Raw genomic sequence first — 23,537 nt, 5'->3', positions numbered from 1 at the left:
TATAGTGGATATGGGGGAGGGGGGATATGCGGGATATGGGGGAGGGGGGATATGGGGGGGGGGGCGATATGGGGGAGGGGCGATATGGGGGAGGGGCTATGGGGACGTGATGTCGGTGGCTCACTTGCTGCTGAGCCCCCTGCACCGGCAACCTCCCGGTCCTCAGGTCCGCCAGCCAGTTCCAGGGCCCTTTCCTCATGTACGGTGAGTGGCCTCTCATCAGCTAGGCCCCCTCCAGTCCTCTCATGCTCTATTTTTGTGTGGGTGCTTCTCCTGTGGGGGGCGGGTGGGTGGCAGGGGTAAAAGGCAACAGCGTGAGACAGGTATATGAATGCACGCCATCGTTTGCGCATATAGTGCAGAGGTTAGGGTTAGGGTTGGTTTCACCTGGGGGTGTGCCGCACATCGGGCAGGGAGGGGGGGGGGGTCTCACCCTGGCTGCCCTGACGAGGTCGTTCACCTTCTAGTGGCACTGGGTGCCTGTCCGTGGTGTCAGAGCCACAGCGCTGACGGCCTCTGCTACCTCCCTCCACAGACACCGACTGAGGCGTGGGGCGACCCTGCGGCCATGTCCGGGGTACAGGGACACCCTCTTCTCCTCCACTGCATCCAGGAGCGCCTCGATGTCGCAGTCCTGGAGCCTCGGGGCTGCGCGGCGGGCGGCCATCTTGTCGGGTCTTCCGGGGTGGGAGGTTGGGGGGGGGGGGCGCATCTTTTGAGCCGTTACGCCATGCGGCGTCAATCGGCGTCACCGTCCACGTCGGGTGACGCCATCACGAATGGCGTCACGCCGCTCCTAGCCCATTCGGGGCCGGAGAATTTGCGTTGTTTGGGGCGGCCCAATGCTGGAGTGATCCGCGCCATTTTTGGCGCCGGGTCCCGGACATCGCGCCAGTTTTCGGAGAATCTCACCCAAGGTCTCCACTATTCACAGACGCCAGTCTTGAGTGAATTCGATTCATTCCGTACGATGCCAAGAAACAGCTGAGCGTATTTGGTATAACAAAGACTTTGGGCCCTCAACAATAACCTGGCTGTAGTGTTGAAAATGCGGTGCAGAATTTGCTGTATCATTAGCCAAGCTGTTCCAGTGAAGCTACGACTTTGCTTTCTCTTCAACGATATGGAAAATTGCCCACGTATACCTTATCCACACAAAGAGAAACAAAAGCAGGACAAATACAATTTAACAAATTACCACCCAATCAGCCTTCTCTCAATTATCAGTAAAGTGATGGAAGGTGTCTTTTTGAACATCCGGGCTTCAATTAACCATTTTAAATCTTTGCAGCAAATCTGCATGCACTACAAAAACTGGCAACTTGTCCTGTAGCCTCGATGATGGCTTGCAAATACCTCTGGCTCTATATATATCTAATTTATACACGTAATGTGTATAAATGTGTTCTTCCTGTTTATTCCTTTTTTTCCCCTTTCTTTTATTTTGCCGTTAACATTTTTGATCCATGGGTGACTAATGGACATGCATCTTTAAGTCAAGCAACAGAGGGATTCAGAAGTTGCAAGAGAACCATAGATAGCAATGTTGGGCAGGATTGTCTGTCCTGGGACACCCAGATCGCAATCCCTGATGGGACGGAGAATCGGGGGTCAGCACAAAAGCGGGATCAACGCCAGGCGCTGACCCAATCGTGATGCTCCAACCGCCCCCACCCCCCCCCACCCTTCCCCCCATCCGCCCCCCCCCCCCCCCCCCCCCCCCCCCCCACCTCCGGCGGTACGATTGAGGTCCACATCGCAAGCCAGCGGGACCATGTAAATGAATGCAAGTGGATCTTAATAACCCATTTGCATCTATTTCTTGGGCCCGGACCCCAGGCTCCAACCCTCCATGATTCTCCAGTCCCCGCGGATGGGAATCACGTGGGCACGGATTACTTATGGTCTCTACCAGCATGGCCCTGGCATGATGGGCCTCATGTTGGGCCAAGGGAGTACCTCTCAAGGAGTTAACCTCTTGGCCGACCACGAAGACCACCACGCTAGGTCCACGCTTATAGTGACCATCTGAACCCAACCGTGGGCCACCCGCCACAATGCATTGCCTTCCCATCCCTCCTCTATCAGACACCCCCTCCCACGCCCCCCCCCCCCCCCCAGAATCAGATCCCCCTGCCACCCTCCCCCAACCAGGACATCAACCGCGGCTGTGGTCCAGGCTCCCGCCAGTGGTACCTGATTGGAACCATGCCGGCGGGACTCGGTGGAACTTGGCGGGCGTTTGGCTTGTCGACTGCGGAGAATCATCTCGGGGGCCTCTTTCAGCGGCCCCCGACCGGCACCGCGCAAGCGCGATTGGTGACGATTCTCCAGTCACCGGAGAATCGCATCCCGGAGTCAGAGCGGCGTGGCGGGAATTTCCCCGACAATTCTCCGACCTGGCACGGGCTTGGAGAATCCCGCCCATGGAGTTTCAAGGTAAGTGTTACAACTGCAATTCTTCTCCCTGCCCCTCTGTTTTCGGGGGGGAGCAGGTCTGTGGGGGGATCCATGGGGGTGAGCCTTTTCGGCAGAGGGTCCCTGTGAGGTTCCCTCCCTGTAGGGGGGTTTCCCCAATACAGGAGCTCCTGGGGAGAGGGGGGGACGAGTCCCCCAATACAGGGGTCCCTGTTTGTGATTTCCCTATTACAAGGGTCCCGGGGTTCTCCCTATTGCAAGGGTCCCTCGGGTGCATGTTGTGTGACTTCAGTACTTGGGGGTAGGGTGGCATCCAGGCAATCTAACAGAGGGGTGCTGCTATGCGGTGCAGGGTAGGGGGGGGTGGACCTCCGGTGCTGATTTGAGCTGTAGGGCATTCGGGGTGTGTAGCCGCGAGACATCGCTATCAGACAGCCCGCTCGAAATGGCGGCCCAATAGCGAAATTCCCTCGTATTCCTCATGATGCATACATTTGCAAGGTAAGGAACACTGAATTGCTTGCCGGTTTTCCCTCTCAGGGGGATCGTTAACCGGTTGCAATTCACCTCCGCCGGGAAAAAATAGTCTCCCAAATGGAGAGTGCAGCGCGTTATGTCTCTTCTAACAACCCTAAATAGTTGTGCCTGATTCATATGATTCCTGGACCATAATGTGGGTGGACATCAGATAGCTGTCATGTCGACATATCTACCTTTCCTCCCTCCTCTGGAATTTCTCTTCGACCCTTGGAATAAACACTTTATACTCCAAATTCAACACACCTCAATTATTTGCAGAAAGTATGTTTGTGGGCAGATTCAGAACAAAAGGAGAGTGAAGATCCGGAATAGGAGGGGACTGAGGTGATGAGAGAGATATTTGAGAGGTGAGGCTGGAGATTGTACATGTTAGATAATGGAGGTTGGGTTCAACAGGAAACTTCCATAAAATGCTGAGCTATTGATTTCAGAGGAACATTGAGTATTGTATCTTATGAATTACTTCCTTTCTGAGGCAGAGATATTGCTTAGTATGGGAGACCTAAAATAGGGGACGAATTTCTGCATAATATTCAGTGGTGCGCAATATGATAAAGGATAATCTAATCCGCATTGCAAGAACACCAAGCACTATCTGCTAATGAATTATTTAAGCTTATTTAGAAAAAACATATAGAGTGCAGAGCTGAGGAATGAGTACATCATTGGTCAGCCTCCAGCAACTGCTGGAATTAGAATTTACCATAAAGCAGCTGATATGTGGATTAGTTTCCAAGATCAGTTAACACTGTCAACTCATCAAAAGAAAAAGAGTTGGATTAATCTTCATAAATGAATGGATCTGAATGTTAGAAGGCTAAATATAAATAGAAGTGATTATATACACGGAGCAAGATGTTTCTTGATCTCCCGAAATACGAATCTGTTGTAGTATAGAAGGTACCGGACAAAGATGATGAATGGAACTTTTAAGCTGAGGTTCCATTCTTGAATTTTACTTCATTATCTTTGAAGGCCAGTAGGCCAAATAAGTTGAGTAATTTCTGGTAAGGTAAATTGTATCTGGCCTTTAGCAGGAATGGGCTTGATGCAATGCATGTCTTTCTTTTTCACAGTGTTTCCTTTTATGAGCCCTGGGAAAGCTGTTCTGCAGCTATTAGGAAGATAAGAAAAGGAAAAAACAATTCAGCCCATTGAACCTGTTCCACCATTCAATGAGATAATTTTGGTGATATCATGCTTGTGTTGTAATTCACCAACTGAGTCTCACTAATATATAAGTGACTGTTAAAATCAGCTGACTTCCGACTGGCTGGAGGAAGCTGAAGAGGGAGGTTGCTTGTGCATGATTTTACTGGTGCCTTGTATATAGTTTACTCACAGTTATTGTTAATAAATCGTTTGTAGCTTGAGCTACAAGTGTTCTTGTAATAAATCAGTCCATCCAACAAGAACATTACAATCATGGCTGATCTGTGACCTAACTCCATATACCTGCCTTTGGCTCATATCCCTTAAAATCTTGGCTTTTCAAAAATCTGTCTATCTCAGGATTTAAAATTAACAACTTATCTAGCTTCAACTGCTGTTTGTGGGAGAAAGTTCCAGCCCTCTGACCACCCTTTGAGTGAAGAAGTTCTTCCTAACATCTCTTCTAAATGGTTTAGCCCTAAATGTTAGAATATGCCCCCTAGTTTTAGAATCTCCAATAGTGCAAATAGTTTATTTTTATCTGCCCTGTCTTTCCCTGTTAATATCTTGAATACTTCAATCAGATCACCCCTTAACCTTCTAAAATCCAGTGAAAACAGGTTGAATCTGAGTAATCTCTCCTTGTAACTAAACCCGCTGTAATCCAGGTAGAATTTTTGTGAACCTACGTTGCACTCCCTCCAAGGCCAAAATATCCTTCCGGAGGTGTGGTGCCCAGAACTGCTCTCAATACTCCAAGTGGGGTCCAACCAGGAATTTGTATAGCTGCAGCATAACCCCTGTGTTTTTATATTCCAGTCCTCTTATATAAAAGCTAGCTTCCCAATAGCCATTTTGAGTATTTTTTGCACTTGTTCTTTAACTTTTATGTTTAAATGGTTCACAAAATCTGTGGTATGGAGACCCATTTAAATATTATAATCACTGACCAGCCTCTCTAGATAAACTTAATCAGCTGGCATAGCCCAAACTCACTGTGGTTAAACTGGAAATAAGTATGTTTTTGGAATGTTAGGATCAGGTTTTACATTTCTACAATTGAATCAATCGCCTAAACCTCTCCTGTCCATCACAGAGGACACTTCCCTCGTCTATAACGCTGCCATTAACATTCCTTTTGACTTGTGTTCATGGCATCTTTTTCAATTTCTCCTGATTTCACACTTAACCTGACCTTCTATCCTGCTCCACCTTCTCCACCCTCCTCTCGAACTCTATGATCCATCACATTTCTACCCCTCTTCAGCTCTGATGAAGCCATACGCACTTGAAAGGTTAGGTGCGATTTAATGGGAAAAAAGTCCCATTTTGGGCATGAATAGTGGGGTGTTTCTCAGTCCTGCAGCACCAAAAATGACCTGCTTTCTAACAGGATTCTGGCTTCTTTTTTAGCCTCTGTGGGGAACACCCCGCCGAGGCCGCACTTACCTAATTTGCTGCACTGACGAGCTGATCTCGTCCGTGCAGGAAGCGATCGGGGCGGCATTTTAAAATCTTTTCACCCCCGCTGGAATCCCCACCACAGCTTCCGGAACCCGCACTGCTCCAGCTTACCCATTAGAGGGCCCTCGAGCCCCCTCACCCTACCTCTTAAGGGCAGGGCACCCCCTGCCCAATCCCTGGCACAGGAAACATAGCATCCTGGCAGCGCCACTGGGTATCCTGGCAGTTCCAAGGTACCAGGCTGCCAGTGCTAAGGTGTCCAGGTGTCAGCGGGAGTGCCAGGGTACCACCCGGGTTCTCCAGGTGCCATTTCGCTTGGTGCACATTTGTGTGGACCAGTGCTAAACAGCGTCATAGCAAGGTCTCCCAGGCAAGGCCGTTAGTTCCTGGGCCTTTGGAGAAACTGGTGTAGACATGTTTAAATGAGCCTAATTAGCATTGAAATATGTTAATATGGATCTCCCCAGCAAGATCTAACGAGATCTCGCACGGTGTTCTGAGCATCGCAAATCTCACAAGAGGCCTCTTGTGAGATTAAACGGCTTTGCCAGGTCACCAAGTCACGCACAGCAAGGCTATTAAATTGCGTCCATTAGCTCTGTTGCTCTCTCCAGAGTTGCTGCCTAACCCATTGAGTCTTTCAAGCATTTTCTGTTTTTATTTCAGATTTCCAGCAGTATTTTACTTTTAATCAAAGGTTCATGCTGTTCATCAGCAAAAACAAGCAAAGCCAGTCAGGCCAGGGAGTTTAAGAACTCAGACCATTTTAAGACCAATGCCTACTTAAATTTGGATGGAGTTGCTAGAGTTAAGGGAAATATGGAGGCTTAGATTTACATTAAAGTTTGATACCCATGGGCCCTAGGCCCATGATTTAAAATGATTTTATTTTATTTTGGATCTTCTCTGTCATCCACATTGAAAATGGAAAGATACACATTACAGTCGATTTTTGTTGTGGTGGCCTAACTCTTATTCTCAGCCTTGGTATTTTGGCTCTTTTATTTTGATATGAAAAAATGTCAGTATATCACTATTATACAAAAAAATAAGCATTTACATCTTCTAGTCTGACAGCTAATAAAACACTTCAAACCTAAAGTAGTCGATCAGCTAATGGTACTTAAACCCACTAGAGATAAATTGGAGCCAACTACTCGCTGAGGGTTAAAAACACAAGTTTTGTGAAATTATGTTGCTGAGGGAGTGAGGAGATGAAAGGATTACTACATTACAGTGATCTACAATAATAGGAATTGTAGGAATAATGGTGCTATTCATTTTTACATCAGAATTACATCTTTGAAAACATCTCATCGGTCTAGTCAAAAATGCTTGGTCTAAGCATGCATGCACACATTGAAAACAACTTGAACAATAACCACCTAGCACTGCTTTGAAATTGAGCCCTAGTAAATGTATCAATCACAATTTTAAAAATTGTGATCAGTAAGATCTTCTGCTTGATACTGTGGGTGGAATCTTCCCAAGATCAGGGAGGTGGGGCCGAGAACTAGTTTCGAAGGCTACAAATTTGCTCAGCAACATTGTTTGGATCCATGACTACAAATTTGATAACAAAATGGCATCCATCTCATTTCCACACTTGCAGTGCAATCTATGCTGAGTGCCATTCGGGCGAGAGTATTAGCAGATGCATTGAGAGTGCACACCAGAAGTATGCAGAGTAGGCAGATTGTGACAACACTGATAGGACACCATCAGGGTCCAAGAGAGGTGATACACATGGTGCCTTTGGAAACACCCGCACAGTGGGCATTCCACTTGGGACAAAGTTCCAGCACACGAGGTTCCATTGTCCTGGAGCAAGAGCCTGATTCTGTATGGCCATTATTTTGGACGGCCAGAGTGCATTCTTGGTGATGAAGTCCATGTCCTTTTCCATCCTTGTCCATGATCTCACCCTCCTGTGTGGTGTCAGCTTTCTAAAGGACTCCATGGGCAGGATTCCCCAAGCCCGCACTGGTTCCCCATCCGGAAGTCGGACCGACCATACACGGCCTTTGAGGTGGACGGTCGCCTCTACGACTTCCTTCGGGTCCCTTTCGGTGTCACAAATGGGGCCTCGGTCTTCCAAAGAGATGGACCGAATGGTCGACCAGTACGGTTTGCGGGCCACCTTTCCGTACTTAGATAATGTGACCATCTGCGGCCATGACCAGCAGGACCACGACGCCAACCTCGATAAATTCCTCCGCACTGCCACTCTTCTCAACCTGACCTATAACAGAGAGGCGTGTGTTCAGCACGACCCAGTTAGCCATTCTCGGCTATATAGTCCAAAACGGACTTCTCGGGCCCGACCCCGACCGCATGCGCCCCCTCATGGAACTTCCCCTCTCCCACTGCCCCAAGGCCCTCAAATGCTGCCTGGGGTTCTTTTCCTACTACGCTCAGTGGGTCCCAAACTATGCGAACAAGGCTCGCCCGCTCATTCAGTCCACCCAATTCCCACTCGCGGCCGAGGCACAACACGCTTTTGCCCGCATCAGAGCAGACATCGCCAAGGCTGGGATGCGCGCAGTGGACGCGTCACTGCCTTTTCAAGTAGAAAGCGACGCTTCAGACGTCGCCCTTGCCGCCACTCTAAACCAGACAGGCAGACCCGTGGCATTCTTTTCCCGCACCCTTCATGCCTCTGAAATTCGACACTCATCCGTCGAAAAGGAGGCCCAAGCTATCGTTGAAGTTGTGCGGCAGTGGAGGCATTACCTGGCCGATAAGAGATTCACTCTCCTTACGGACCAATGGATGGTAGCCTTCATGTTCAATAACACACAGCGGGGCAAGATCAAAAATGATAAAATCTTGCGGTGGGGAATCGAGCTCTCCACCTATAATTACAAGATCTTGTATCGCCCCGGCAAACTCAACGAGACCCCAGACGCCCTCTCCCAAGTTACATGTCCCAACGCACAAGTGGACCAACTCCGGGCCCTACACGACAACATTTGTCACCCGATTGTACCATCTGGTCAAAGCTCGCAATCTGCCCTACTCCGTCGAGGAAGTAAGGACAGTCACCAGAGGCTGCCAGGTCTGTGCGGAGTGCAAGCCGCACTTCTACCGGCCAGACCGTGCGTACCTGGTGAAGGCTTCCCGCCACTTTGAACGTCTCAGCGTGGATTTCAATGAGGCCCTCCCCTCCACCGACCGTAACACGTACATTCTCAGTGTGGTCGATGAGTACTCCAGATTCCCCTTCGCCATCCCATGCCCCGATATGACGTCTGCCACCGTCATCAAGGCCCTCAGCACCATCTTCGCTCTGTTCGGATTCCCCGCCTACATCCACAGTGACAGGGGGATCCTCATTTATGAGCGATGAGCTGCGTCAGTTCCTGCTCAGCAGGGGTATCAGCTCCAGCAGGACGACCAGCTACAACCCCCGGGGAAACGGGCAAATAGAACGGGAGAATGGGATGGTTTGGAGGGCCGTCCAGCTGGCCCTACGGTTCAGGAACCTCCCAGCCTCTTGCTGGCAGGAGGTCCTCCCTGACGCTCTGCACTCCATCCGGTCACTATTGTGCACCGCCACTAATAACACACCACATGAATGTGTTTTTACCTTCCCCAGGAAGTCCACATCCAGAGTGTCGCTCCCGGCTTGGCTCGCAGCTCCAGGACCGGTCCTTCTCCATAGGCACGTCCGATTCCACAAGGCAGACCCCTTGGTGGACAGACTTCACCTGCTCCACGCCAAACCTCAATATGCCTACGTTGAGTTCCCCAATGGCCGCCAAGATACTGTCTCACTCAGGGACATGGCACAGACAGGTTCCACCCCAACACACACCCCCACCCATGCGCCCCCCCCACCCCCACCGCGCCGCCAATATCGCCCCACCAGACCACCCCCTCCCCTTTTCCGCACAACAGGATGAAGAGGACTTCGGCATGCTCCCGGAGTTCCCCGATGACTGGCCAGCATCACCACCGCCATCGGTGCCACCTCCACCACCGGCAGCACCGACTTCGCCACCACCGTTACGCCGCTCCCAACAAAGCACCAGAGCACCGGACCGGCTGTACCTTTGACGGACTCCGGACCGTCAACATGGACTTTTCTTTCCCTACCACTGTACATAATTGCACTAATTGCATATAGTTTCGGGGTGCCCAATGGCCCCCAGGCTTCTCCATGGGATGGGGGTGCAAGCGGAGACAACCCCCGAGGCACCCCCGGCACCTGGCGCTGCCAGCCCTGGAGGCCCCCTCTAGTATCGACCAGGGTCTGCAAGTTAGCAGCCATAGAGCTCAAGGGGTGGACCATCCCTGTCTGGGTCTGTGCGACGCCGGCCAGCACCTGAGCAATGGCGCCGATGCTCTCAGCAATGGCCTACTGAGACTGGGCCATGGTGAGGAGTGCCACTGCGACGTGCAGCTGGCTCTGGCTCATGGCTGTCTATGAGTGGGCAGCCCTGTCCTGGGCCATGGACGCCGCATGCACAGATAGCCCCATGCCTTGCATACTCCGGCCCTTGTCCGACACCGTCGCCCCCATTGCCTCCACCACGAATGCCACCCGTGCAGTTTCGGCCTCGGTGGCAATCATGGCCGGCACCATTCCCTGCTCCTCCATGCGGGTGCCACTCCTCCACCTTCGTCTGCAGGTACTGGAAGCCTGCCGTCATCCCCTTCACTCGTCCCTGGGTCTCTGACTGCATCGGGTCACTGGGTGGGTGTGGGAATTCCAGGAACCCAGGATCCGTCTGGGTGGCAGCTGGATGCTGGGGCCGATCTGTCCTCCGACCGTCCGGCCCCTCGGCTGCTCCTACCTCCACCTGCTGTACCTGAGAGGCTGTGTGGTGTTCACCAGTGAGTGTCCCAGAAGCCTCACCACAAAAGAGACCAACCAAGTTGAGAGTCTCTGCGATGGTGGAGGGAGTAGGAGATAGCAGTGACGCACAGTCCAGTATGTCCTCGTCAGAGGCAAAGTCCAGAATCTCTTGTGACGATCCATGGTACGATTATCCCTGTGTGTCCATCCTCTGTGTGTCCGTCCTCTGTGTATCTGTGTCCTGTGTGTGGTAGTATGCATTAGGGGTCATGTGGGACTGTGAAGCCGTGATGTCATTGGCTGACAGATCCCGGGTCCTGGTTGGCTGTTGACCTCTAGCTCCGCCCAGAAGGCGGAGTATAAGAACCAGGAGTTCTCCCCCGCAGGCCAGTTAGCTACTGAACTGCGGGGAACAAGTCACGCTTAATAAAGCCTCATCGACTTCATCTCTATTCGTCTCTCGTGAGTCTTTGTGCGCTACAATTTATTAAGCGTGCTTAAAGGACTATGGAGCTCAGGATCATCCCGGAATGCCTGAGGATCAGCTCCAACGCAGTGAACTCAGCAGCAGTTTTCAAACACTGGCAGACTTGTTTTGAGGCCTACCTCCGAACGGCCCCCGGCCGGGTCACCGAAGACCAGAAACTACAGGTCCTGCACTCGAGGGTAAGCCCGGAAATTTTCCCTCTCATCGAAGACGCAGAGGATTTCCAGACAGCGTTCGCAGCACTAAAGAGCATCTATGTTCGCCCAGTGAACCAGGTCTACGCACGCTACCAACTCGCAATGAGACGGCAAAGTCCCGGAGAATCGATAGATGAATTCTACGCCGCACTACTAATTTTGGGACGGGCCTGCAGCTGCCCGCCGGTAAACGCGATGGAACACACGGACATGTTAATGCGTAATGCTTTTGTGGCTGGTATGAACTCTTCCCAAATCCGCCAAAGACTTTTAGAAAAAGAGTCGCTAGGACTCTCAGAGGCACGGGCCCTTGCAGCCTCCCTGGATGTGGCCGCGCGAAACGCCCACGCCTACGGCCCCGACCGCGCGGCAGCCCCTTGGGCTCCGTGGACCCCCGTCGCGACAAACCCCCCCCCCTCCCCCCCACCCCACAGGCTTGCGCGGTTCAGACGCCAAGTCGTCCCGGGGGAGCCCGCTGCTATTTCTGCGGCGAGGCGAAACACCCCCGCCAGCGCTGCCCGGCCCGCGCAGCGATTTGTAAGAGCTGCGGGAAAAAGGGCCATTTCGCGGCTGTGTGCCGGTCCCGGGAGGTCGCCGCTGTCCCCGGAGAACAAAGAGTCCTGCGCGCTTCTAACGCTCCCCAAACCCCCCCACCGCCCCATGTACGACCCGCAGGCGCAACCAGTTTGGGTCCCGGCCACCGCTGTCCAGCGCCCCATGTACGACCCGCAGGCGCAACCAGTTTGGGTCCCGGCCACCGCTGTCCCCGGAGAACAAGGTGACCTGCGCGTTTCTGACGCTCCCCAACCCCCCCAGCGCCCCATGTGCGACCCGCAGGCGCTGCCATTTTGGGTCCCGGCCACCACGAGGGGAGGAGGGGCGCCGCCATCTTGGGACCCCCCAGACCTGTGCGACGCATGGGGACGGCCATTTTGTCCACCCCGCCGCCATCTTGTGACCCCCCAGCCATGTGCGATGCATGGGGGTGGCCATTTTGTTCACCCCCGCCGCCATCTTGGACGGCAACAACGGACCCCAGTGTCGACGGCTCCACGGGGTTCGAGGAAGACGCTCAAGCACTACGATCACATCTGGCCTCAATGACGCTGGACCAAGAACGGCCCCGGACGCTCCAGACGACGACAACAACGGTGCTGATAAACGGGCACGAGACACCATGCCTGGTCGACTCCGGGAGCACGGAAAGCTTCATCCACCCCGACACGGTAAGCTGTTTTTTGACCATCCGTCCCAGTTCGCAAAAGATTTCCCTAGCTGCAGGATCCCACTCCGTACAGATTAAAGGCTTCTGCATAGTGACCCTAACGGTGCAAGGGAGGGAGTTTAAAAACTACAGGCTCTACGTCCTTCCCCAACTCTGCGCGCCCACATTACTGGGATTAGATTACCAGTGCAACCTGCAGAGCCTAACGTTTCAATTCGGCGGCCCAATACCCCCACTCACTATCTGCGGCCTCGCAACCCTCAAGGTTGAGCCCCCATCCTTGTTTGCAAACCTCACCCCGGATTGCAAACCCGTCGCCACTAGGAGCAGACGGTACAGCGCCCAGGACCGGACATTCATTCGGTCCGAAGTCCAGCGGCTACTGAAGGAAGGCATAATCCAGGCCAGCAACAGTCCCTGGAGAGCACAGGTGGTAGTAGTAAAGACAGGGGAGAAGCAAAGGATGGTCATAGACTATCGCCAGACCATCAACAGGTACACACAACTAGATGCGTACCCTCTCCCCCGCATATCCGACATGGTCAATCGGATTGCCCAATATAAGGTCTTCTCCACCGTGGACCTCAAGTCCACCTACCATCAGCTCCCCATCCGCCCAAGTGACCGCAAGTACACAGACTTCGAGGCAGACGGGCGATTATACCACTTCCTAAGGGTCCCATTTGGCGTCACAAACGGGGTCTCGGTCTCCCAACGAGAGATGGACCGAATGGTTGATCAACACGGGTTGCAGGCCACGTTCCCGTACCTCGACAACGTAACCATCTGCGGCCACGATCAGCAGGACCACGACGCCAACCTCCAAAAATTCCTCCAGACCGCTAAAGCTTTGAACCTCACATACAACGAGGACAAGTGCGTTTTTAGCACAAACCGGCTAGCCATCTTGGGATATGTAGTGCGCAATGGGATAATAGGCCCCGACCCCGAACGCATGCGCCCCCTCATGGAATTTCCCCTCCCGCACTGCTCAAAAGCCCTAAAACGCTCCCTGGGGTTCTTTTCATATTACGCCCAGTGGGTCCCCCAGTACGCAGACAAGGCCCGCCCCCTAATACAGACCACGACCTTCCCTCTGTCGACAGAGGCTTGCCAGGCCTTCAGCCGCATCAAAGCGGATATCGCAAAGGCCACGATGCGCGCCATCGACGAGTCCCTCCCCTTCCAGGTCGAGAGCGACGCCTCCGATGTAGCTCTAGCGGCCACCCTTAACCAAGCGGGCAGGCCCGTGGCCTTTTTCTCCCGAACCCTCCACGCTTCAGAAATCCGCCATTCCTCAGTGGAAAAGGAAGCCCAAGCCATAGTGGAAGCTGTGCGACATTGGAAGCATTACCTGGCCGGCAGGAGATTCACTCTCCTCACGGACCAACGGTCGGTAGCCTTCATGTTCGATAATGCACAGCGGGGCAAAATTAAAAACGACAAGATCTTAAGGTGGAGGATCAAGCTCTCCACCTTCAACTATGAGATCCTGTACCGTCCCGGAAAGCTGAACGAGCCGTCCGATGCCCTATCCCGCGGCACATGTGCCAACGCACAAATTAACCGCCTCCAAACCCTCCACGAGGACCTCTGCCACCCGGGGGTCACTCGGTTCTACCACTTTATAAAGTACCGCAACCTCCCCTACTCTGTGGAGGAGGTCCGTACAGTCACAAGGAACTGTCACATCTGCGCAGAGTGCAAACCGCACTTTTTCAGGCCGGATGGTGCGCACCTGATCAAGGCTTCCCGTCCCTTTGAACGCCTTAGTCTGGATTTCAAAGGGCCCCTCCCCTCCACCGACCGCAACACATACTTCCTGAATGTGGTGGACGAGTACTCCCGTTTCCCCTTCGCCATCCCCTGCCCTGACATGACAGCGGCCACAGTCATTAAAGCCCTTAACACCATATTCACACTGTTCGGTTGCCCCGCATACGTCCACAGCGACAGTGGGTCCTCCTTCATGAGTGACGAGCTGCGCCACTTCCTGCTCAGCAACGGTATAGCCTAGAGCAGGACGACCAGCTACAACCCCCGGGGCAACGGGCAAGTAGAGAGGGAGAACGGCACGGTCTGGAAGACCGTCCTACTGGCCCTACGGTCCAGGGACCTCCCAGTTTCACGGTGGCAGGAGGTCCTCCCGGACGCTCTCCACTCCATCCGGTCGCTACTGTGTACTAGCACTAACCAAACGCCTCCTTGTCTTCTCCAGGAAGTCCTCCTCTGGAACGTCGCCGCCGACCTGGCTGGCGGTCCCAGGACCCATCTTGCTCCGAAAACATGTGCGGGCGCACAAGTCGGACCCGTTGGTCGAGAGGGTTCGCCTCCTCCACGTGAACCCGCAGTACGCTTACGTGGAGTACCCCGACGGCCGACAGGACACGGTCTCCCTGCGAGATCTGGCGCCCGCCGGCAACACCCCCCCCCCCCCCGACACCAATCACCCCCTCCCTGCCACCGGCGCACCCCGCGAGCGCCCCCTTCCCGGGAGGATCGGTCCTCCTCCCAGGTCCGACCAGAAGTGAAGCTGATGCAGAAACCGTAAGGCTCCCGGAGACGACAACACTGGAACAAGCACCACCACCGGGGCCGAGGCGATCGACGAGGACGACCAGACCGCCCGACTGACTCGTGGCATCAATGTAACACTACAATGTTGTGGACTTTAACGAGAACTCTTTCTTTTTCCCCCTTTTTCTGTAAATAGTTCAAAACAAAAAAAACCTCTGGACATACTGTGATGACATGCAAAAGTTTTCCTCCCAGGACCAGCCTTGTAAACCCTTACCACCATACGAAGCACCACCCCGCCGGGTTCATTTTTAACAAGGGGTGAATGTGGTAGTATGCATTAGGGGTCATGTGGGACTGTGAAGCCGTGATGTCATTGGTTGACAGATCCCGGGTCCTGGTTGGCTGTTGACCTCTAGCTCCGCCCTGAAGGTGGAGTATAAGAACCAGGAGTTCTCGCCCGCAGGCCAGTCTGCTACTGAACTGCGGGGAACAAGTCACGCTTAATAAAGCCTCATCGACCTCATCTCTATTCGTCTCTCGTGAGTCTTTGTGCGCTACAATGTGTCTCTATGTCCTGGGTGTCAGTCAACTGCGTTCCTGTATCCTGGGACTCCATGTGAGGCGCAGGCCTGCTGTGACGGCTGTCCACCCCGTCGTTGCCTGCGTCCCTGGGGGCTGCCGGCCTGGGCACTGGCTGGGGGCGGGGTACACCGGAATGGTCAGCAACACCGCTGGGTGGTCCTGTAAGACACAAGACAGCATGTGTGGTTAGACAGGCGGACGGGGGTGAGGGGGTGGATGGAGGGCTCGAGTGAGGGGTGGGGTGAGGGGCTGGGGTGAGGGGCTGGAGTGAGGGGGTGGGGTGAGGGGCAGGGGTGAGGAGTGGATTGAGGGGTGGAGTGAGGGGGTGGGGTGAGCTGGTGGGGTGAGGGGCTGGGGTGAGGAGGTGGATTGAAGGGTCAGTTAGGGGAGGTGTGAGGGACTGTGGTGAGGGGGTGGAGTGAGGAGCAGGGGTGAGGGGCTGGATTGAGGGGTGGAGTGAGGGGGTGGAGTGAGGGGTGGGGTGAGGGGCTGGGGTGAGAGGATGGATTGAGGAGTGGAGTGAGGGGGTGGGGTGAGGGAGTTGATTGAGGAGTGGAGTGAGGGGGTGGGGTGAGGGGGTGGGGTGAGGTGTTGGGGTGAGGGGCTGGGGTGAGGGGCTGGGGTGAGGGGCTGGGGTGAGGAGGTGGATTGAGAGGTGGAGTGAAGGAGTGGAGTGAGGGGGTGGGGTGATGGGGTGGATTGAGGGGCTGGGGTGAAGGGTGGATTGAGGGGCTGGGGTGAGGGGTGGATTGAGGGGCTGGGGTGAGGGGTTTGTGTGAGGGGATGGGTGAAGGGGTTGGGGTGAGGGGGTGGAGTGAAGGAGTGGGGTGAGGGTCTGGGGCCATGGAGAGGGGGTCTCACATGGTGGCGCACCCCCAATCTCGGCATTGGCAACCTCTCGGTACTCAGCTCCGCCAGTGAGGTCCAGTGCCCTCTGCTCATGCACGGTGAGGCGGTGCAATACAGGTGCAGCCCTTGCAGTTTTCTCCCGCTCCCTGCCGTTATGGGCGTTCTTATCCTGGAGGGAGCACACAAACATCAGCAGTGTTAGGGGGTCCGACGCATGCAGCCCAGCGGTTGGGTCTATGATGGTGTAGGTGCACGGGGCTCCCGGTCAATGCGGCTGGCATGGATGGGTGCAGCCATGTGGGCCAGGGCGGGGTTTGTACCGTCCCCCTGGGTGGGGGTGGGGGGGGTGGGGGTGGGGGCGTGTCGCATATGTGGTGGATAGGGGGTTGGTGCCAGGGGCACAGTGCTGGTACTCACCCTGGCTGCCCGGAATAGATCGTGTACCTTCTTGCGACACTGCTCGCCTGTCCTGGGTGTCGTCCCAACGGCGCTGGCGGGCTCACCCATCTCCCTTCACATATGCAGGACGGTGTTGCGTGGAGTTTTGCGGCCGGGTCTGGTGTACAGAGACCCCTCCTCTGCTCCACGGCGTCCAGGAGCGTGTCGAGGTCGCCATCCTAGGACTTTGGCGCTGCGCGGGGGCCAGCCATCTTCCCAGTGTCGGCTGTGTTTGGGGGGAGGATCGAGTTATTTCAGTGTGCCGTGGCGCCGTATCAATGACGCGGCGCGCGTATCGGACGCCGGTCTGGGGCCGCTCCCCCGCGCTTCTCGTGGCTCCCATGCTGGTGCCTTGTAGGCCTCAGAATCACTGGGCTATGGACCTGTTGACGCTGGCATAAATTGCTCCGGTGTGTACGCCGGCGTCAATACTTAGCCACATTATCGGTGAATCCCGCTCACATGTTTTTTGAAGGGACTGCTCTCCCCTCAGGGTGAAGGTGCAGAGAAACCATGAGTTTTAAGTTTCTTATTTACCTCCTGTAAAACTTATCTGGTTTATTACAATGGTTTTAGGATTGTTCTAGTTGTTTTATTCATACATGGCAGGTTTGTTATGGGTCAGGGTTTAGAGAACCCCAAAGTATATCCTGGAGTTCACCTGACCCACAACTTTTAATAGATTGTGGAATGGGGAGCACACGGCCCACTCTACAGGTGTGGTAAAGCAGAAATGGAAAAGTATTTTTTAAGGCAGAACAATGTTTATTCTGTGAACTCAAGTTAACCTTTTTAAAACATACAGTGAACATCATAGCAACTATTAATTCAAATACATCCCCCAAAGATTACACTAAGTAGTCCTTTAAGCTTTCCTTTTAACATCCATACAACTTAAAAACAAAACCTTTAACAGAAGCACACAAGGTTAAAGTCACTACTGAGAACATTTATAGTTCTGAATTCACCAAATGATCAAGAGATAGTCTTTTCATGGCAGAGAGATCAACTGTACACCTGCTTGGTCTGGCTTCAGCTCCAACACTGAAAACAAAACTAAAACACACCCTGCAGCAAACAGCCTAAAACAAAAGTAAAAAGCTGACAGACAGCCCAGCTCCACCCACACTCTGACATCACTGATAAACACCCATTTCTTAAAGGTACATTTCTTAAGCACCCATTTCTTAAAGGTACTCCCACATGACACCTCCCCCCAAGAAAAAAATAAAACATCAACTTCAAGATGGTTTCATTTGACACCTTTTCACTATCCTTTAAGAAATGCACACAGTAAATATACTTTTTCGTTTCAAAAAATAACACACGCAAACAGGTATAATAATATAATCCATTTTTTTCCCGTACTTCTTCCAATTGAAATCCTTCTCGATTGACAGTCTCTTTGAACAAGAAGGTCTCTGCACGATCCGTCCATTTCTCTGGGCCTTGGCATGTCTCTTTAAAGTCAGATACTGTAGTTCAATCTGATCACAGAGTCCCTTGTAATTCTCCAAATGCCTGTTGAAAGTCCACCGTCCACTGAAATTTTTTATGCTTCTTCAGCAAGTCCATCAGTGGAGCAATCACACTACAAAACATTTTCACAAATGTTCAATCAAATCCACTCATGACAAGAAATCTCATTATTTCCCTTCATCTTGAGGGTATCAGAAACTCCTCAATAACTGTTGGTTCCACATCCCGTGTGACCATTCGATCCTGTCCGATTGTATGGCCAAGGAAAGTGACTTGGGCTTTTCCAAATTCACTTTTGGCTAGGTTTATCACCAAACCCGCCTCCTGAAGTCGATTGAATAACTCCAGCAGGTGTATTAAATTTTCTTTCCATGTCTGGCTGAAAATTACCAGATCGTCGATGTATACCGCATAATTGGGTAATCCTGAAACGACTTTGTTAGTTAACCGTTGAAATGTGGCTGTGGCGTTTTCATGCCAAACGGCATAACTTTGAATTGGTATATACCATCTGAAATCACAAAAGCTGAAATCTCCTTCCCCCTTTCGGAAAACGGTACCTGCCAGTAACCTTTAAGTAAATCCAGTTTGGAAATAAAAGCAGATTGTCCCACGTTCTCAATGCAATCCTCCAAACGGGGATAGGATAAGCGTCCATTCTTGTAACTGCATTAACCTTTCTATAGTCCACAAACAACCGTTGGGTACCGTCTGGTTTAGGTACCATCACTATGGGTGAGTTCCATTGGCTGCAACTCACTTCAATTATGCCATTTTTAAGCAGACTCTCAATCTCTTTGTTAACCTGTGGCAATTTTAAAGTCTGTATGGATGTTGTTTGATTGGAACAGGATTTCCCACATCTATATCATGTATAGCCATTTTAGTACTTCCCAATTTATCTCCACAAATATGCCCATGAAATATCAATATCTCTTTCAGGTCAGTCCGTATTTCCTCTGGAAGGTAACTCAACAATTTATCCCAATTTTTAAGAACATCCTCGTTTTCCAATTTAATTTGAGGTATGTCAAATTCACAGTCACCTGTATTTGGTTAGAATCATTAAAACCTCCTCGTTTTTCTCTCCTTACCTTTCAAAGTACCCTTTAAGCATATTCACATGACCCACTCGGTGAGTTTTCCTTCTATCCGGCGTTTTTATCATATAATTCAGCTCACTTAATTTCCTTTCAATCAGATAAGGTCCACAAAACCTTGCTTTTAAAGGTTCACCTACCACTGGTAACAACACTAAAACTTTATCTCCACTGGCAAAACTACGAACTTTGGAATTCTTGTCCACTACCCGTTTCATCACATTTTGTGCAACTTTTACATGTTGTCTAGCCAATTCACCTGCTCTATTTAATTGTTCCCTAAAATTTGACACGTAATCCAATAATGTAATTTCCGATTTCTCACTCACCAATTTTTCCTTAATCAATTTAAGTGGTCCTCTTACCTCATGACCAAAAATTAGTTCAAAAGGACTAAATTTGGTTGACTCATTAGGTGCATCCCTAATTGCAAACAGTATGAATGGAATTCCTTTATCCCAATCCTCTGGATAATCTTGACAATAAGCCCCCAACATTGTCTTTAATGTCTGATGCCACCGTTCTAACGCTCCCTGCGATTCTGGATTATTCGCAGTTGATATAAATTGTTTTATTCCTAAGCTATCCATAACTTCTTTGAATAGCCTGGAGGTGAAATTTGATCCTTGATCCGATTGTATTTCTGTGGGTAGTCCATATCTAGTAAAGAATTTAAGTAATCCCTCCACAATTTTTTTAGCTGTAATATTACGTACTGGAATGGCCTCTGGAAACCTAGTAGACACATCCATTATCGTCAAAAGATATTGATTCCCACTTTTTGTTTTAGGAAGCGGTCCGACACAATCAATTAGGATCCTTGTAAAAGGGTCCTCAAATGCTGGAATGGGTATGAAGGGCACTGGTTTTATCACTGCTTGAGGTTTCCCTATCACTTGACATGTGTGACATGTGTGACAAAATTTAACTACATCTTTATGTAGTCCAGGCCAATAAAAATGTTTTTGGATTTTAGCTTGAGTTTTCCTTATTCCCAAATGACCTCCCACCGGTACCTCATGTGCAACTCGTAACACATCCTTTCTATACCCTACCGGCAATACTACTTGATGAACTTCTGCCCACTTTTCATCCGCCTGCATATGTACAGGTCTCCATTTTCTCATCAAGACAGTACTTTTACGGTAATAGCACTCTGGTATACACTCAGATTCCTCTTCCGTGTATGCTTTCTGATACATCCGTTTTATTTCTACATCTTTCTGTTGTAACTCCGCCAATTTTCCTGAACTAAAAATATCCACCTCATCCTTCACCTGTTCTTGTTCTTTTTCAACCATCTGATCAAAAATCGTTTCTGATAATTGCACTTCCACTTCATTTTCACTCTTTGAGTTCTACTCTTGTCTTAACCTGTGACTTTGCGACCTTGTTACCACACAATCCGGAAAAATCCCAGGATATTCGTCCTTCAACACTTCAGTTGACTGATTTTCCACTGGCTTATCAACCACAGTAGGCATCACTTCCACCTGCAATCCAGCTATATCATTACCCAAGATAAACTGTATTCCTGGACAAGATAGTTTCTCTATTACTCCTACTACAACTTCACTACTCTTCACTGGACTTCCCAACCTTACCTTCTGTAATGGAACACTACTCCTCTCACCCTGAATTCCACATATTACCACCTTTTCTGGCAACATTCTTCCCAAACTACATAACTCCTCATCTCTTACCATTAAAGATTGACTATCTCCCAAATCTCTTAAAATTGTGACTTCTTTACCTACTCCTCCTGATATACATGAGTAAACTTTGTTAAGTAATGGGTTAAGAGATATTGCAATTAAGTTGTCTCATTTATGTTAAGTATCCATTAATTGACACTGATATGTAAAGGGGCTTCAGGTGGCCTCTGGCAGGTGGTGTGTTATTAAGAGTTTTGTGCAGAGGCTGTGGAAGTGAAATAAATGGTGTTTGGTGAAAAGGAACAAGAACTTTAGACTCTTCATTTCACAGCAACTAAAACGTCTAACAATTGGTAGCAGAGGATGGTTGCTGTGCAAATGTGAAGGTTTGAAAGATACAACTTTTCCTGATCAAACCAAGGAGTGAGTGAGAAGGAAAAAAAAAGATACATGGCTGAACCCAGGATAAAGATGGCTGGATTATGACTATCCTCCCTTATTTTCTGAAAGTGAATCGTACGACCAATGGAGAAGTGCAGTAGTTATGTGGACTAAAGTAACTGCTTTGGGAAAGAGAAAACAAGGTATGGCATTGGCTCTTTCTCTACCATATGGCAGTAAAATCCGAAACAAAGTGCTTTCTGAGCTGGGATTGGAAGAGTTAGACTCAGAAGAAGGTCTGGAGACTTTATTACATTATATGGATAAGATTTATAAGAAAGATGACTTGTTCAATGCGGATGAATCATGGTCGGATTTTGATAAGTTCCGGAAAATGGAGGATATCTCCATGGAAGACTATATAATGGAATTTGGCAGATTATATAAAAGGCTGCAGAAACACAATCTGGAATTTCCACAGTCTGTGTTGGCCTTTAAATTACTTGACTGTGCTAAAGTGAGCAACATGGTTTTGACTCCTGGTTTTGACAGGAGTTCAGTTTACTGATAAGGATACCTTATTCGAACAGATGACAAAAGCTTTACAAAAGTTTCTGGGGAAACATTCCATTCCGATGGCTCTGATGACCCAACTAGGTCAGCCTGCAATAAGGCAGAATATGGAAGATACACTAGTAACAGGATGGCAAAATCGTATGGCTACGAACAGGGCTCAAGACTATAGACAGAGACTGAGACAAGGAAATTATGAAGACAGAAACCCAGTTAGAATCTACAATAGGAAGATGAACCCCAGAAATGCACGGGGCATGATAAATCGATGTTTTCGATGTGACTCTCAATATCATTATGCTTTCAACTGTCCAACTCGTTATGATAGAGTGTTTGAAGCGACACATGACACGGAAGAGTCAGAAGAGGAAAAAGATAGTGACCAGAAAGAAGGCATTGTCCTATTGACAAGCAGTTTTACGCTGGTCATGAGGGTGTTGGTTGCAGAATCCTTCAACTGTGCTGTATTGGACAGTGGCTGCACATTTACTGTGTGTGGAATTGACTGGTTAAAATGTTACCTGGACTCTTTGAATGCTGAAAATCATAACAACGTTGCAGGAATTTGAAAGTTCCACAAGTTTCAGGTTTGGGGATGATAATACTCTGAAGTCGCTGAAAAGAGTGGTGATCCCTTGCAATATTGCCGGAGTGAATCATTTCATTAGCACGGATGTTGTATCAAGTGAGATACCTTTGCTTCTGAGCAGACCATCGATGAAGAAAGCACACATGAAACTGGATATGGAACAGGATAAGGCAACAGTTTTTGGAAAGACGGTGGACTTACAATTTACACAGTTGGGACACTATTGTATTCCATTACTGACAAATAATTTTTCAAGCAGAGTGGTTAAGGATGTGTTAATGGCAGTTGAAAATGGGACTTTAACTGATAAAAAGATTGTGGTATTAAAACTGCATAGGCAATTTGCACATCCGTCTCCTCGGAGGCTGAAAAATATATTAAAGGATGCAGGGGTAAGGGATGACGACTATACTAAACTGATAGAACAGGTTAGTGACCACTGTGAAGTTTGTAGGAAGTACAGAAGGGCACCAGCACGACCGATAGTAACCCTTCCTTTGGCCAGGGATTTTAACAACATTGTGGCCATGGACCTTAAGATCTGGGATAAAGCAAATAATATATTTATTTTGCATTTTGTAGATTTAGCAACCAGATTTAGTCAATCAACGATTGTACGAAGTAAAGAAAAGAGAGTAATTCTGGATCAGATCGTGGAAAAATGGATCGGGACAGGAATGGGTCCACCGGCAAAATTCCTTACGGACAATGGGGGAGAATTTGCTAATGATGAGTTTAGGGATATGTGTGAAAACATGAATATCAGAGTTATGAATACGGCTGCAGAAAGCCCATTTAGTAATGGTGTCTGTGAAAGAAATCATGCTGTCATCGATGACATGCTTCGGAAAATTTTGGCAGATTAACCAAATTGCAGGCTAAATTCAGCTTTAGCATGGGCAGTACATGCAAATAATTCATTGCAGATGGTTGGGGGCTATAGTCCTTATCAATTAGTGTTTGGTTGAAATCGTAAAATTCCGTCCATTTTGGATGACCAGCCTCCAGCTTGGGAGGGGACTACAATTAGCTCTGGTTTTGCTGAACATTTAAATGCATTACATAGCAGTAGAAAAGCTTTTTTGGA

The sequence above is a fragment of the Scyliorhinus torazame genome, chromosome 9 (assembly GCF_047496885.1).
Source record: "Scyliorhinus torazame isolate Kashiwa2021f chromosome 9, sScyTor2.1, whole genome shotgun sequence".
NCBI classification, from domain to species: Eukaryota; Metazoa; Chordata; class Chondrichthyes; order Carcharhiniformes; family Scyliorhinidae; genus Scyliorhinus; species Scyliorhinus torazame.
The sequence above is the reverse complement of the archived record's forward strand: the minus strand, read 5'-3'. Positions refer to the sequence as shown.